Source organism: Pseudonaja textilis, chromosome 1 (genome assembly GCF_049901715.1).
Source record: "Pseudonaja textilis isolate UNSWEBS1 chromosome 1, rPseTex1.2, whole genome shotgun sequence".
NCBI classification, from domain to species: domain Eukaryota; kingdom Metazoa; phylum Chordata; class Lepidosauria; order Squamata; family Elapidae; genus Pseudonaja; species Pseudonaja textilis.
The window spans coordinates 169,222,672-169,237,749 of NC_141990.1; the positions used below are offsets into that span (position 1 = coordinate 169,222,672).

The window sequence follows — 15,078 nt, forward strand, 5'->3', positions numbered from 1 at the left end:
AAAAGATTACTTTGAAGATTTAAGTAAAATTGTGTTGCAATATATATGGCAAAGTAAGAAAGCGAGAATAAGGTTAAAACTTTTGCAAGATGCCAGAATAAGAGGAGGATTTGGTTTGCCTAATTGGGAGTTGTATTACCAAGCTACAAATTTGATGTGGGTTAAGGAATGGATAACATTAAGAAATACTAGATTGTAGACTTCCGGGTTGCCGGGCTTCGGCGACAGCAGAGATTCGCGTCTCTCTGCGATCCATGCTGTGCTCGCCATCTTGGTGCCTCCGATCCAGACGGATCTGGAGGATAAGGCTGCCCTGTAGAGGCAGCCGAAGATAGGGAGGATCTGGGAAGGGGTTTGGGGGTGTCGCAGACCCGCTCCTCACACAGCTTAACCTCCTTTTCTCAAGGCGGTGGAGCGGCGGTCAGTGATGGCCGCCACTAAGAAGCTGGCAGCTGGAAAAGATTGTGCTGGAGGAAGAAGGAGAAAGAAGATTCAAAAGTGAAAGTGCTGGCTGTGCCGGGAAAATAACAGCTTCTAAAACCCTGGAGTGGAATTGTTTATTGCCTGAAAGATATATTGTATCCCTAAGAAGAGAAGAGCGGCGGAGAAAGCTGCTAAGGGAAAACTTTTTCTCTACTTACTCTCCCACCCCACAGAAACATTAAATGCAGAACTGGAAAATGCATTGGGCACCGAAGGTATTTTAACTTGGAAACTATCAGAGAAAGGACTTTGGGCTTTGAACTTAACACTCTCAGAAATTGGAAAGCCCGCACTGGAGGTGTTGTGGCTCCGGGCTTGGATTCAGCTCCTGTGATTGATATGAGTTCAAGTGAAGAGGTTATGTCAGAACAATATGAACCAGCCTGGCTTACTGATTGGACTGATAACCAGGATGAGGAGATGGACGTGACAAAGGACGACAGACCTGATGTATTAGAATTGTCAGGACCTTTGACCTCCTCTGGTTCCTTATCTGATCAACAGCCGGGAATGGCTGACAGGGAAGTTTTGAGAGAGTCTTCTAGTGGAGATGAGAACTTGGAAAATTTGTGGTTAAATGTAAAAAATAGAAGACGGTTGAAAAGGCAAAATCAGCTGGAGCAAATGAGAAGGGCAAGTCAGTAAATTAGCACGTTGCCTTAATGAGTATAAAAGGACACAGCTGGGCTGGTGCATTTCGCCAGGAACAAAATAACTATTTGAGTGAGGACGTTACAGCAAAGAGCTCTGAGGCTGAAGATTTATTGCCAGGACTGGTTTGCCGGACAGAGTAAAGATTTAATGCTGTGGTTTCTGCCAGCCGTTATCTTGTAAGACTTCTTTCCGTTTGATTTAATTGTGAAACGGCTGCTTTCTGTTTTGTTCGTTTGAATTTCGAAGGGGAGTCATAACATTATTGTTCCTGGCCACAAACAAACCATCTTTAAAGCAAGATGGATTCAAATCAACTGCAGCGTTTGGTAGAGCAGCAACAACAACAAATTAATCAGCTACTGCAAAGCAATGTGACGCTTCAGAATCAGGTAACACAATTGCTGAATTATGTTTCCAGCTTACCAAGCCCTGCTGCTGTTCCCCCTGCCCCTCCTGTGAGGAAAAGCCCAGTATCCATGCCGGAGAAATTTTCTGGGCAAATGGACAGGTTCCCGGCATTTATGGGTCAATGCCAATTGTTTATCTCTCTGAGGCCTGAAGACTTCCCAACTGACCGGTCTAAAGTAGGATTTATGATCAGTTTATTAACTGGGCAGGCTGCTAATTGGGCTACTCCCTTGTTGGTTCAAGATAGCCCGTTGTTGAATAATTTCCAGGGTTTTCTTCAACAAATGAGAGTGATGTTTGAGAACCCAATTAAGATACAAACTGTGGACAGATGGTTATGGGACATTAATCAGGGGAAACATTCCCTGCAGGAATACGTTGCAGAATTTCGTTTGCTGTGTATGGACTCTAACTGGAACGAACCGGCTCATATGGCTGCATTCCAGGAAGGCTTGTCTGATGCCATCAAAGATGAACTGGTCCATGCAGAGCGGGCTTTAACTTTGGATGCATTGATAGTTCAGTGCTTGTGAATTGAAGCTCGTTTACAGCAACGTGGACGCAAACGGCTCGTTATGGAACCATCTTTGTTTTCTCATGCACAACCCACACCACTGAGAGTTTTCCAACCCACAGTTAATGTTGAGGAGCCGATGGAGTTAGGCGCACTCCGCCCTCGCTTAACGGTGCAAGAACGTTCGAGAAGGTTCCAGGAAGGCTTGTGCCTTTATTGTGGGGGTCCGGGACATTTTGCAAATTCCTGCACTCGGAGAAGGACTCGCCGACCTGTGCCTGAAACCACTCCTGGCCCGTTGGGAAACGGGGTAGGCCCAACCTCAGGGAAACCCTAGGTCGGGCACATCCTCCATCCCCATCCCAAATTGCCGAAGTAAATCCTGGTCCTCCTCGGCATTTACTTTTGGACACTTGTATCTTCTTACAGTCCCAGAAGGAAGGAATTCCTGCCATTGCGCTGGTGGATTCAGGGGCTACAACCAGTTTTATGGACTGTGCTTTTGTTAAACATTTTGGAATTCCTTTGATTCCTGTGAATCCACCCATTAAGGTGGAAACCGTAGATGGGTGTGAACTCAAGTCGGGACCCGTTCGCTGTGCTACTCAGCCAGTGCGTATGCGTATTGGAGATTATACTCCATGTCGGAGCCCGAGTTGGTTGCACTCTGAGAGTTTTTGGATAAAAACTTAGCTCGGGGATTTATTCGACCCTCGTCGTCCCCTCTTTCGGCTCCCGTTCTTTTTGTTAAGAAGAAGTCGGGAGAACTGCGTCTCTGTTCTGATTATAGAGGACTAAACTCTATCACCGTGAGGAATAGCTATCCCTTACCGCTCATTCCGGAATTGATGGAGCGGTTGCGGGAGGCTACTATCTTCACTAAACTCGATCTGCGTGGGGCTTACAACCTGGTTCGGATGCGCAAGGGGGATGAGTGGAAGACAGCGTTTGGCACTCGTTATGGTCATTTCGAGTACACCGTCATGCCATTTGGTCTAACCAACGCTCCCGCTGTATTCCAGCATTTGATGAATGACATTTTTCGGGACATGCTGGATCGGTTTGTCGTGGTGTATCTGGATGATATTTTAATCTACTCTCGGTCCAGGGATCACCACCTTCATCAGGTCCATCAAGTGCTGCAGCGTCTTCAGGAGCATAAGCTCTATGCAAAACTGGAGAAGTGTTTCTTTTTTCAGTCGTCGATAGAGTTTTTAGGGCACATCATTTCTCCCGAGGGCATTGCTATGGACCCTAAAAAGGTTGAGGCATTGTGTAGTTGGGAAGCCCCTCGTCGAGTCAAGGACGTCCAACGTCTTTTGGGATTCGCCAACTACTATCGGACTTTTATCCCAGACTTTGCTAAAGTAATGGACCCCATAACTCAGCTCCTCCGTAAGAAGGTCCCGTTTGTGTGGGGGCCCCCGCAACAACAGGCTTTTGACATTTTAAAGAAAGCATTTGTAGCCGAGCCGATATTGAGGCATCCTGATCCGAATCGTCCATTTGTGGTCGAGACAGATGCCTCTAATGTCGCTATCGGAGCGGTACTGTTACAAGCTTCGAAGGATGGCGCGCCTCTTTTCCCATGCGCATACTATTCTAGGAAGCTCACAGCTTCAGAGCGCAACTACACCATCTGGGAAAAGGAGTTGTTGGCCATTAAGGCTGCTTTTGAGACCTGGAGACATCATTTAGAGGGGGCTCGGCACAAGGTAGAGGTTTGGACAGATCACCGAAACTTGGAACATTTGACCACAGCTAAGAAATTGAACCAACGTCAGATTCGGTGGTCGTTGTTTTTTGCCAGGTTCAATTTCTCCATTACTTATGTTCCGAGTGGACAGAATCGGAGGGCAGATGCGTTGTCTCGGAAGCCCGAGTATATCAGGCCCGAGGATCCTCTTCCTCTACGAACGGTGTTACCACCAGAATCCTTGGCCGTACTGCAAGATCCAGTAGACTTGCGGGCTCGCATATGAGAGGCGCAACGATTGGATGAGTGGATGCAGCAGAGACGGGGGGACATCGGACCTGATTCTCCATGGTCCATTGAAGAGGACTTGCTCCGACATCGGGGTTTATTATACGTACCTACCAGGTCGTTGAGAGCTCTCATCATGACACAATGTCATGATAACCCCGCTGCTGGCCATTTTGGATTTTATAAAACCTTGCATTTGGTCACCCGGACTTTTTGGTGGCCTCGGGTTCATCACGATGTGTTCTCTTACATCGCTTCTTGCGTCCAGTGTAGGCAAGCGAAAGCGGCATCGGGTGCACCCCCTGGACTCCTCCAACCATTGCCGACTCCGGGCAGACCATGGGGAGCAATCTCCATGGACCTTCTCACGCATTTACCATCCTCGTCGGGCTTCACGACGGTGCTCGTGGTAGTTGATATGCTGACTAAAATGGCTCATTTCATTCCCTGTAGGAGATTACCTTCATCCCGCACTACGGCTCAGCTATTTTTACAGCATATCTTTCATCTGCATGGACTGCCAGATAGAGTGGTTTCTGATTGTGGGGTTCAGTTTACTGCACAGTTTTGGAAACAGTTAATGGCAGCGCTACAAGTTCAGGTGTGCTTAGCGTCAGCGCACCATCCGGAAACTGATGGCGGGACTGAGAAGGTGATTGGCATTCTTACCCAATATTTGAGGTGTTTTGTTAATCAGCAACAAAGCGATTGGGCGAAATACCTCCCATTGGCAGAATTCGCTTTTAATAACTAGCAGCACACCTCCACTCTGGTAACGCCATTTTTCGCGAATGTAGGTTATCATCCGCGCTTCTTCCCATTAACTTGGATGGATTCACCAGTTCCTGAGACACAAGATTTTCTGGAGGAACTACAAGCGGTCCACCGTTTAGTAAGGCAACAACTTGAACGAGCGAAAGAGGACTATAAACGGTTTGCGGACCGGTCACGTCGAGCACCGCCTCCATTAGCTGTGGGTGACAAGGTGTGGTTCTCCATGAAACACCTTCGGATCGATCGCCCAATTAGGAAATTGGACCATCGTTTCATCGGTCCATTCCCGATTGAGGCGGTTATCAACCCTGTGGCATACCAGCTCACCTTACCGTGCTCCATGCATATTCACCCTGTATTCCATCGCTCTCTTTTGGTTCCTGACTCCCCGGACTGTCCTCTGCGTGCTCCAGCTGGTACGACTTCCCCATCAACGCCCCGTGAGGAGGCGGAGGTTGATGACACGGTGGTCAGCGTTACTGATTTGCATTGGCTCAAGGGTCGTTTCCAGTATTTAGTTGGGAGGAGAGTGGATGACTCAGAAATTTGCTCATGGACGGATGCGTCTGCAGTTCATGCTCCAGACATCATTCGGGACTTTCATGAACGTTTCCCTTCGAAACCGCATCCGGATCGTCAGACCCGGGGGAAGGGCCCTGCGGTGAGGGATAGTGTTGTGGCTCCGGGCTTGGATTCAGCTCCTGTGATTTATATGAGTTCAAGTGAAGAGGTCATGGCAGAAAAATATGAGCTGGCCTGGCTTACTGATTGGACTGATAACCAGGATGAGGAGATGGACGTGACAAAGGACAACAGACCTGATGTATTAGAATTGTCAGGACCTTTGACCTCCTCTGGTTCCTTATCTGATCAACAGCCGGGAATGGCTGACAGGGAAGTTTTGAGAGAGTCTTCTAGTGGAGATGAGAACTTGGAAAATTTGTGGTTAAATGTAAAAAATAGAAGACGGTTGAAAAGGCAAAATCAGCTGGAGCAAATGAGAAGAGCAAGTCAGTAAATTAGCACATTGCCTCAATGAGTATAGAAGGACACAGCTGGGCTGGTACTTTTTGCCAGGAACAAAATGACTATTTGAGTGAGGACGTTACAGCAAGGAGCTCTGAGACTGGAGATTTATTGCCAGGACTGGTTTGCCGGACAGAGTAAAGATTTATGCTGTGGTTTCTGCCAGCCGTTATCTTGTAAGACTTCTTTCCGTTTGATTTAATTGTGAAACGGCTGCTTTCTGTTTTGTTCATTTGAATTTCCAAGGGGAGTCATAACAGGAGGTATGGATTTCTGAGCGTTTAAAGGGAAATTGTTGTTGTAAGGGGCGGGAGAGGAAAAAAAACTTTTTGGAGCAGAGCTTGAAAAAGGAGGAGACTGCCTAGAATTTTAAAGAAAGATACATTTTAATGGGAACCTTTTGATCAATCAGTAACCCCAGAAAGAGAAATTGAAGAAGGTTAAAAAAAAAAGCATTGAAAGAAATAGTTTATTTGGACTACTTAGTGACTTTGGAATTCTTTTGGAATTACTCTTGACTAAAAATATTTGGGTGGTTGTTTTTGAAGAAGTCTTTCTCTTCATGATGGCATCGCTTTTGGACAAACTAAAAATTCAATACCAAAAATATAAGAAAGAAGAGCAAGATGGAAAAGATACTTTGGGCTCTCTTTTTCAATTTTTAGAAATGGCGGTACGCACTTATGAAAAATTGACTATGCAGCAGGATGACCGGAACAAAGAAGAAGAAGAAGCCATTTTGGATGAGCAAGGGGTTTACTTTGGGGAGGAGGAGGAAGAGGAAAAGAAAAAGGGGATTTTAAGGGTAGAGAAAACAATCCAAAAAGAGAAGAATGAGATGAAACATGGATATAAGGTTAGAAAACAACAGAAAGTGGGTAAGCAGAAGAAGAAAAGGGAGAAGGAGAGACAATGGGGTAAAAAAGGCAAGGAGAAAAATAAACAAGTGAGAAAGGAGGGGATGAAAAATCTTAATGCTGGGAAGCAAGACTTTAAGAAACAAAATTTATTTAGAGACAATGGGTAAATTTAATTGAAAAAGGGATTCTGGAAGGTACATAAAAGTGTGTTTTTCTATGTGTATTTAGAGTAAAATGTGTATTAGTATGTATGATTTGTTTTTCTTATGGTATTTTTGGTGGATTGTAGGCTTATATTTTGTAATTGTAGTGTATTTGCTTTTTTTACAAAGTTTTTTGTGTAATGCTAGAATGTACTAACCAGAATCTCAATATAATTTAAGTGTTATATTAAGTATTCTTAAGTTAGGGAAAAGAGTTAAAGGTGTTACTCCAATTAGTGTACAGGAGAAGTATAGTCAAAGAAATAAGATGAATGGATAACAGTAAAAGAACAGACAAAAAATGATAAGTACTATGAATTGTATTGAGATAAGATAAACAAGATATAATTAAGAAAGATAAAAGAGGGAAGAAATTATATAGAAAATTGAAAATGGTAATAAGATATGGATTGACATATAAAGTAAATATGTTTTTTGAATTTGTGTCTGTGTGAAGAGTTTCAACCCGGGATTAAGCAGCTTTCAGAAATGAGGTTTTTTATGTTTTGTGTTATGTATGTTTTGTCTATTGTTTTTTTTAAAAGGCAAAAATTTTGATTAATAAGAAATATAATCTGGATAATCGAATGAAAAGGAGAAATTGGGATACGTTTTACTGGTTCTTCCAGAATGACTCTTTATGTTAATATGCCTTGATTGTTTGTAAGTTTTGTTAAGCTAACAAAATTTGTTTTTTTTAAAAAAACAAAAACAAAAATAAGTCAGAATAGCAGATAAATTAGAAAAGAAATGTTATTGAATAAGAGTAAAGAGAAATAATGTGAAATTTGTTAAAGGGAATTTACGTGCTTACATGGAAATGGTAAACCAGAAAAATGCAATATAAAATAATGTGTTATCTGCTTTGTAAAGATCTATGATGGAAAGCGGTTTTATGTTTTTAATGTTTAATGATGTTTTGTTTTGTTTGTTTTTTGTTAAAATTAATAAAATTTGTTTCAAAAAAAAGAAATACTAGATTGTTGACATTAGAAGGACATGATCTGTTGTTGGGGTGGCATGCTTTTCTATGGTATAAAGGAACTAAAACACAGGGGTATTTTAGAAGACATTATATACGGGAGTCTCTGTGCTTAAATTGGGAGAAGACTAAAAGACAATGTTATCTGAAAATTCCAGACTGGCTATCGACTATTGAAGCATTTTCTTATCCTATAATATATAAAAAGGAACAAACAGTTAGATATGGTGAAATATTGAATGAAAAGGGTGAACTTAAATCTATACAAAAATTAGAACAAGGTATAATGGTGAATTGGTTTTCATATGCGCAAATACATTCAAGGTATGATAAAGACTCTAAAACAGAAGGTTTCTACGATAAACTGACTGATTTAGATAAGATTTTGACAGGTACTGATGAAAAAGTGATTAAAACATTGTATGGATATTTATTAGAAATTAAACTAGAAGAAGAACAAGTTAATGAAACTATGATTGCTTGGGGGAAGAATTTTGGAAATGGGATTGACTTAGAGAAATGGCAAAAATTGTGGTCTCAAAATGATAAAATGACAATGTCAACAGCATATAAAGAAAATTTGTATAAGATGTTTTACAGGTGGCATTTTTCCCCAACAAGAATAGCAAGAATGTTCAAGAACAAATCTGAAAAATGTTCAAAATGTCATCAGACACCTGGCTCATATTACCATATGTGGTGGACTTGTGCAGATGCTAAAAAATATTGGACTAAAATCCACATGTGGTTGAAAAAAATGACAAAAAAGCATATAGATTTGAAACTAGAGATATTTTTATAGGGAATTCTACCTGAAATATATAGTAAAGAATTGAAATACCTGATTGAAAATGTATTAACAGCTGCTAGGATTGTATTTGCTAAAAACTGGAAAAATGAGAAAATACCATCACAGGAGGAAATCATTAAGAAAATATTGGAAGGTGCTGAAATGAGTAGATTGACATTTGAAATCAGAGAACAAGATGATAAACAATTTTATAAAATTTGGGATCTATTCTATCAATGGTTAGACAATAAAATATAGTAATGAAATATGTAGACTTTTAGAAAATAATAAATATATAAAGATGCATTCTTTTCTTATTATATCTACAGAATGATTCTAGGATAGATCTGGGATGATAATATGAATTGTCATAAAACAAATTAAGTAAAATATGATCATTTTGGAAAACATGAATGTATAGTGAAATGATTGATTAATAATTATATTAATGTATTTAATATATTGATTGAAAATACGAGATTGTATACAATGTAATTATAATTGAAGACTATGAAATGGAAGCACAAAACAATTTGTAAACTAACCGGCACACTGTATATGGAAGATGGCTTGATGTTTTTATGTTTTGTTTGTCTATGTTCGTCTGAAAAACCAATAAAAATTAAAAAGAAAAAAGAAAGTAAAAAACCTACATTTACTGTATAGTGTATCTGTGTGCTGTGTGTGTATTATTCCAACACTTCTCTCACTAAGTCTCCCTGTATGTGCTCATTCTTCTAACAGGGAATTACCTCAACACAATAGGACAGGGATGGGAGGCATGATAGTGCACTTATGCACGCCCCTTACAGACCTCTTAGGAATGGGGTGAGATTAATAGTGAATAGTTTGAGGTTAAAGGAGTGGGGGTTTGAGGATGTAACAACAGGGTCAGGTAGTGCATTCCAGGCATTGACCATTCTGTTGCTGAAGTCGTACTTTCTGCAATCAAGTTTGGAGTGGTTAACATTGAGTTTGTATCTGTTGTGTGCTCTTGTATTGTTGTGGTTGAAGCTGAAGTAATCATTAGCTGGTAGGACATTGTAGAAAATAATTTTGTGTACTATGCTTAAGTCCAACCATAGGCGGCGTAGTTCAAGACTATCACTCATTAACTTGGAGGGAAGGCAGGTGACTGGCAGTGGCTACAAAGGCCATAGGAACAGGACAGGGATTGGCATGGATAAAAGCAGATGTCAAGCTTTTCTACAGGAAAGAGTTCACCTCAGCAGCAGGGAAAGGCTCACAAGAGGATCTTGCAGATATTGAAGTGTTACAGTCAAAAACTACCTCTGAAAGCAACCTTGGAAGCAAGACTCAGGAAATAGTTGGGGTTTTAATATTTAATCTGGCTGTGAGCAATATCTAAGAACTAATTAATAGATCAGTGAGACAGTGATCTCCAAAATAGGTGGAAGAGAAAAAGCCACAGCTGGTGGGGGTTGTGCCACAGCTGGTCTGTGGGGGTGGGGGTTGTGTAAAAAAAATCCAGTCCTTTTAATGAGAGGCAGTTTGATGTAGTGATGAAGGCATCAGGGTAGAAACGGGGAGAGGGTGAGTTCTAGTACTGCTTTAGGCACAAGGCCAGATGAGTAAGAGAGCCACCAAGGTAGCTTTCATTCCTAACATCAGACTAGAACTCTTGATCTCCCTGTTTCTAGGCTAACACCTTCACTGCCACATTGAACTGGTTCAACTTTCCAATTTACTCAGTTTTGCTGAAAATTGTGATATATTTAATGCTATAATCTTTACTGAAGTCTTTTTTCCATGATGGAATAAAGAATTAACTTTTTCTTTATTGCTGGATGGACATTTTTAACAGAGTTGTTTAAGAATTGTAACTGAAATCTATCTTGAAATTTGTATTGGTGACAACTGCAACAAGTTTATGCTACTAATTCTTAATAACTTCAGTGCTACTTTAAAAGGAATGTTGTCATTTTAAAGTATCCTGGAATTCTGGTTGTATTTCTACCAGCTACCAGCTTTTTCAATGTAATAAAAGATATGAATCAATAGAGAGTGAGCAGAAATGGCAAAGGAAATGGAGAAGGAACAAAGGGAGGAAAGGAGACAGGAGGAGAGAGCTGTAGGTGGTCAAATGATAATTAAAGAACAAAGAGAACAAAGAACAAGTGCAATAAATTCTATCTGTTGAGGTAATTCCCCGTTAGGAGAATGAGCACATACAGAGAGATGTAGTGAGAATAGTGAAGAATAACACACACACAGCACACAGATACACTGTACAGTAAATGTAGGTTTTTACTTCCAGTAAACATTTAAGCAAAGTCCTAGATAAGCAGTCCAAGTCATTTACAGGTAAAGCAGTCAGTGTTCAGTTCAGGGATAATCCAAATATCAAAGTCTAGTATCAAAAAACAGTTCAGTAACAGACTTACATCAACGATCAGTAACAGTCAGGAGGAACAGCAACACTCTCCAACAGAAGGAACTCACTTCAGGTTTCTGGTTCCATCTTATGGCCATTTGTGGAACCACACCCAATTACAGTTTTAGCATTCTCTTAAAGATACAGTATTAAAATGTCTATCCTACTTTATATATTTCCAACCCAAATAAGGTGACTTACATACCTAACACTATGTATAAAGTATAAACAATGGAAGAGGAAAAGAAATTGATTTCTATAAATATAAATGGACTAAATTCAGCTATTAAAAGGAAAAAGATATTTCATAAACTAGGAAAATTAAACATGGATATAATCTCCCTACAAGAAGCATATATTAAAAGACAACATGTACATTTGTTGAATTGTCCTAGAATTGGGAACATATTTACATCATTGGCACAACAAAATAAAAGAGGAGTTGTTTTATATATTATAAATACAATCAAAGCCAAGCAAATTTATACAGATGAAGAAGGAAGAATACTAATGGTTGAAATAATAGATATTAACTCAAAAGTACTTTTAATTGCAATCTATGCTCCCAATAATCAGCAAGACCAATTTTATAAGAAGCTACACAATAAAATAATCGAACTGGAATATGATAAGATATGTATCTTTGGAGATTTTAATGCAATTGTAAACACAGAACTGGACTATAAAACACAGAAAACAAATAAGAAAAACAGAAAAATATCCAAATCTTTTTTTAAGATGGTGGAGCAGATGAGTATTAAAGATATATGGAGATAATTGAATAGCAAAAAGAGACAATTTACATTTTATTCAAATAGACATCTATCATGGTCAAGAATAGATATGATTTGGATGTCAACAGATTTAATACCTAATATTCAGGAAGCAAATATTGACACAAACATTTGGGCTGATCACAACACAATAAGGATTAAATGGAAGGGACAGAAGAAAAGATCAAAATGGACTTTGAATAATTCAATTTTGAAAGAAAAAGAATTTATTAATAACCTGGAAAAAGAATTGGTTTTCTTCCTTAAAGAAAATAAATCAGGAGAAACCTCATTACAAAATGTATGGGACACCATGAAAGCATATACCAGAGGTGAGATTGTAACTTATACAAGAAGAAGGAACATTAAAAAGAGACAAAAACAACAAACTTTTGAACAAGAACATAAGAAACTGGAGAAGGATCTACAAAGATATCCACAGCACAAAAATATTAAAAATCAAATGGATATAATTAAACACAAAATTGGATTAATGGAAAAAGAAGAACTGACGCAAAAGATTAGAGGGGCTAAACAGAACTATTTTGAAAATGCAAATAAAACAGGTAGATGGCTAGCATATAAACTGAAGAAAGAAAAAGAATCAAAAAGAATACCACAATTAATAGATGAAAATGGCACACTATTTTGTGGAAATGAAGAGAAGAAAAAAATAGTACAGAGATACTATGAGAAATTGTATGATCAAGAGGCAATACTAGAAAACAAAGTACAGCAATATTTACAAGAAGCAGAATTACTGAGAATACTGGATGAAGTAAAGACCATGATAGATGAGAAAATAACAGTGATGGAACTAAATAGACAAAATACTGGAAAAGCCCCACCTGGATGGGCTACCAGCTGAATTTTATAAGATAATACAGGAAGTAATTTCTATTATAATGTTGGAAGTATTGAATGAGGTTTTGACAAAAAATAAAGTACATAAATCATGGACAGAGGCATATGTTACACTTATATCAAAAGGAGATACTGACCCACAATCAGGGGTGGGATTCTACCAGTTCGCACCTATTTTCTAGAACCGGTACTTTGCTTGTGTGGAGTGACCAATCAAAGTTACAATGGCACTGAAAAAAGTGACTTATGACCATTTTTCACACTTACTACTGTTGCAGCATCACCACAGTCTTGAGAGGCCTGGTGAGGAGATGTGTGCCTCGATGTGAGTGATATTAAGTTGGCCATGCCCAGCCAGTCACATGACCACCAAGCCACACCCACCAACTAAGCCAAATCCACAGAACCAGTTGTTAAAAAATTTGAATCCCACTCCTGCCCACAACATATAAAAAATTAAAGATCAGTGTTGTGGCTTGGATTCAGCTCCTGTGATTGATATGAGTTCAAGTGAGGAGGTCATGGCAGAAAGATATGAGCCGGCCTGGCTTAGTGATTGGACTGATAACCAGGATGAGGAGATGGACGTGACAAAGGACAACAGACCTGATGTATTAGAATTGTCAGGACCTTTGACCTCCTCTGGTTCCTTATCTGATCAACAGCCGGGAATGGCTGACAGGGAAGTTTTGAGAGAGTCTTCTAGTGGAGATGAGAACTTGGAAATGTAAAAAATGTAAAATGTAAAAAATAGAAGACGGTTGAGAAGGCAAAATCAGCTGGAGCGAATGAGGAGAGCGAGTCAGTAAATTAGCACATTGCCTCAATGAGTATAAAAGGACACAGCTGGGCTGGTACATTTTGCCAGGAACAAAATGACTATTTGAGTGAGGACGTTACAGCACCAATTAAGAAAACAATAGAATGTGCAGAAATGAGTAGATTGACAATGGCAATTAGAGAACAAGAAGAAAAAGATTATTATAAAATTTGGAATTTATTTTATGAATGGTTGGATATAAGAGTAAGAAATTGAAATATGTAAGTAAATTATAATATATCATTACTGATAAATGAATGAGTTAGATAAAGTAAGAAAATGAATGTGAAATATATTATTGAAAGCCAACAATTACAATGTTAAGGATAATATAAGTGATACAAAATACTGATTAGAACAATTATAAATATATATAAATAAAATATTTATGATAATGTTATTATGTGCACAAAGATACACTGACACACTGTTTTTGTTGTTGTTATAAAAATTTTGGGAGTTGAAGTCCACACGTCTTAAAGCAGCCAAGGTTGAGAAACACTGTTCTAGAATATAGTCTTTATTTCCTTCCTTATTTCTATCTGATACTTATATCCAATGTGTTTTAAAACAGTACCAAATCTATACAAATTGCTACCAGTTTTAAAGATTATAAAATCCACAGAATACCATTATGAGAAAACCGTATTATCCCAAAACCATTCATATATTGTTTAAAGCATTGCTAAGCCAGTGTTCCTCTGCAAATGAAAGACTTGTTGGACAGTAAAGTGTTCTTTTTATTACTTTCAAGTCTTGTTAATACTCATTTTCCATTTCCACCATGTAGTTGTAACATCTAAATATTTTGGACACAGATAAACCCAGTTAACCCCTCCCACCAGGATAAAGCTGGCCCCAAATACTCTGAACCAAAGCCAACTTCTTTCCAAAGACTTCAGCCAACTAGCATAACAAAGAAAAAAGACCCTTAAGAAATGGAAGGTTGCTCTTGGATTAAGTATATATCATGGCAACCATAACTGATTTCCACACACACATATCTTTTTTCTGGGATAGCAAAGTTTAAACTGTACTTAATGTTTTATTTGGGAGCATTCTCCATTAAAATTACATTTGCTGTTCAGTGTAATCACATTCTTTGACAAACAGTTTTTTTATTTTCTCCTTTCCCTACATGCTCAACAAGCTCAAAGCTTATCTATTTATTTTGTTAAACCACAGTAAAAAAAAAAAATAGAAGACTGCTATGGATACTTGGTAATATCTCTGGATTTATCCAGATGCAAGAAGCAGAAAATCAATATGGGTGGGCACTGAAAGTTGTGCGAACAAGCATTTGATTGGTTCCAAAAACAAATGTTTGCCTGTACAAGACTGGTACTTTGAAAATGTCTTTTCCAGTGGTGGGATTCAAATTTTTTTACTACTGGTTCTGTGGGCATGGTTTGGTGGGCATGGTGTGGCTTGTTGGGCATGGCTTGTTGGGCATGACAGGGGATGGATACTGTAAAATCTCCATTCCCTCCTCACTCCTGGGGGAAGGTTACTGCAAATCCCATTCCCTCCCCACCTCACTAACCTGCT

At 39.1% G+C, this 15,078-nt stretch overlaps 1 long non-coding RNA gene across 1 annotated transcript in view; it reads left to right on the forward strand.

Moving 5' to 3' along the window:
• The first annotated feature begins 261 nt into the window (after window positions 1-261).
• The window catches only part of LOC148127917 (uncharacterized), a 139,599-nt gene continuing 124,782 nt past the window's right edge, over window positions 262-15,078 (forward strand). Inside the window, exons 1-2 of the long non-coding RNA XR_015739889.1 lie at window positions 262-781; window positions 6,107-6,717. This is a non-coding gene — a long non-coding RNA (uncharacterized LOC148127917). The remainder of the gene's footprint in view (window positions 782-6,106; window positions 6,718-15,078) is intronic.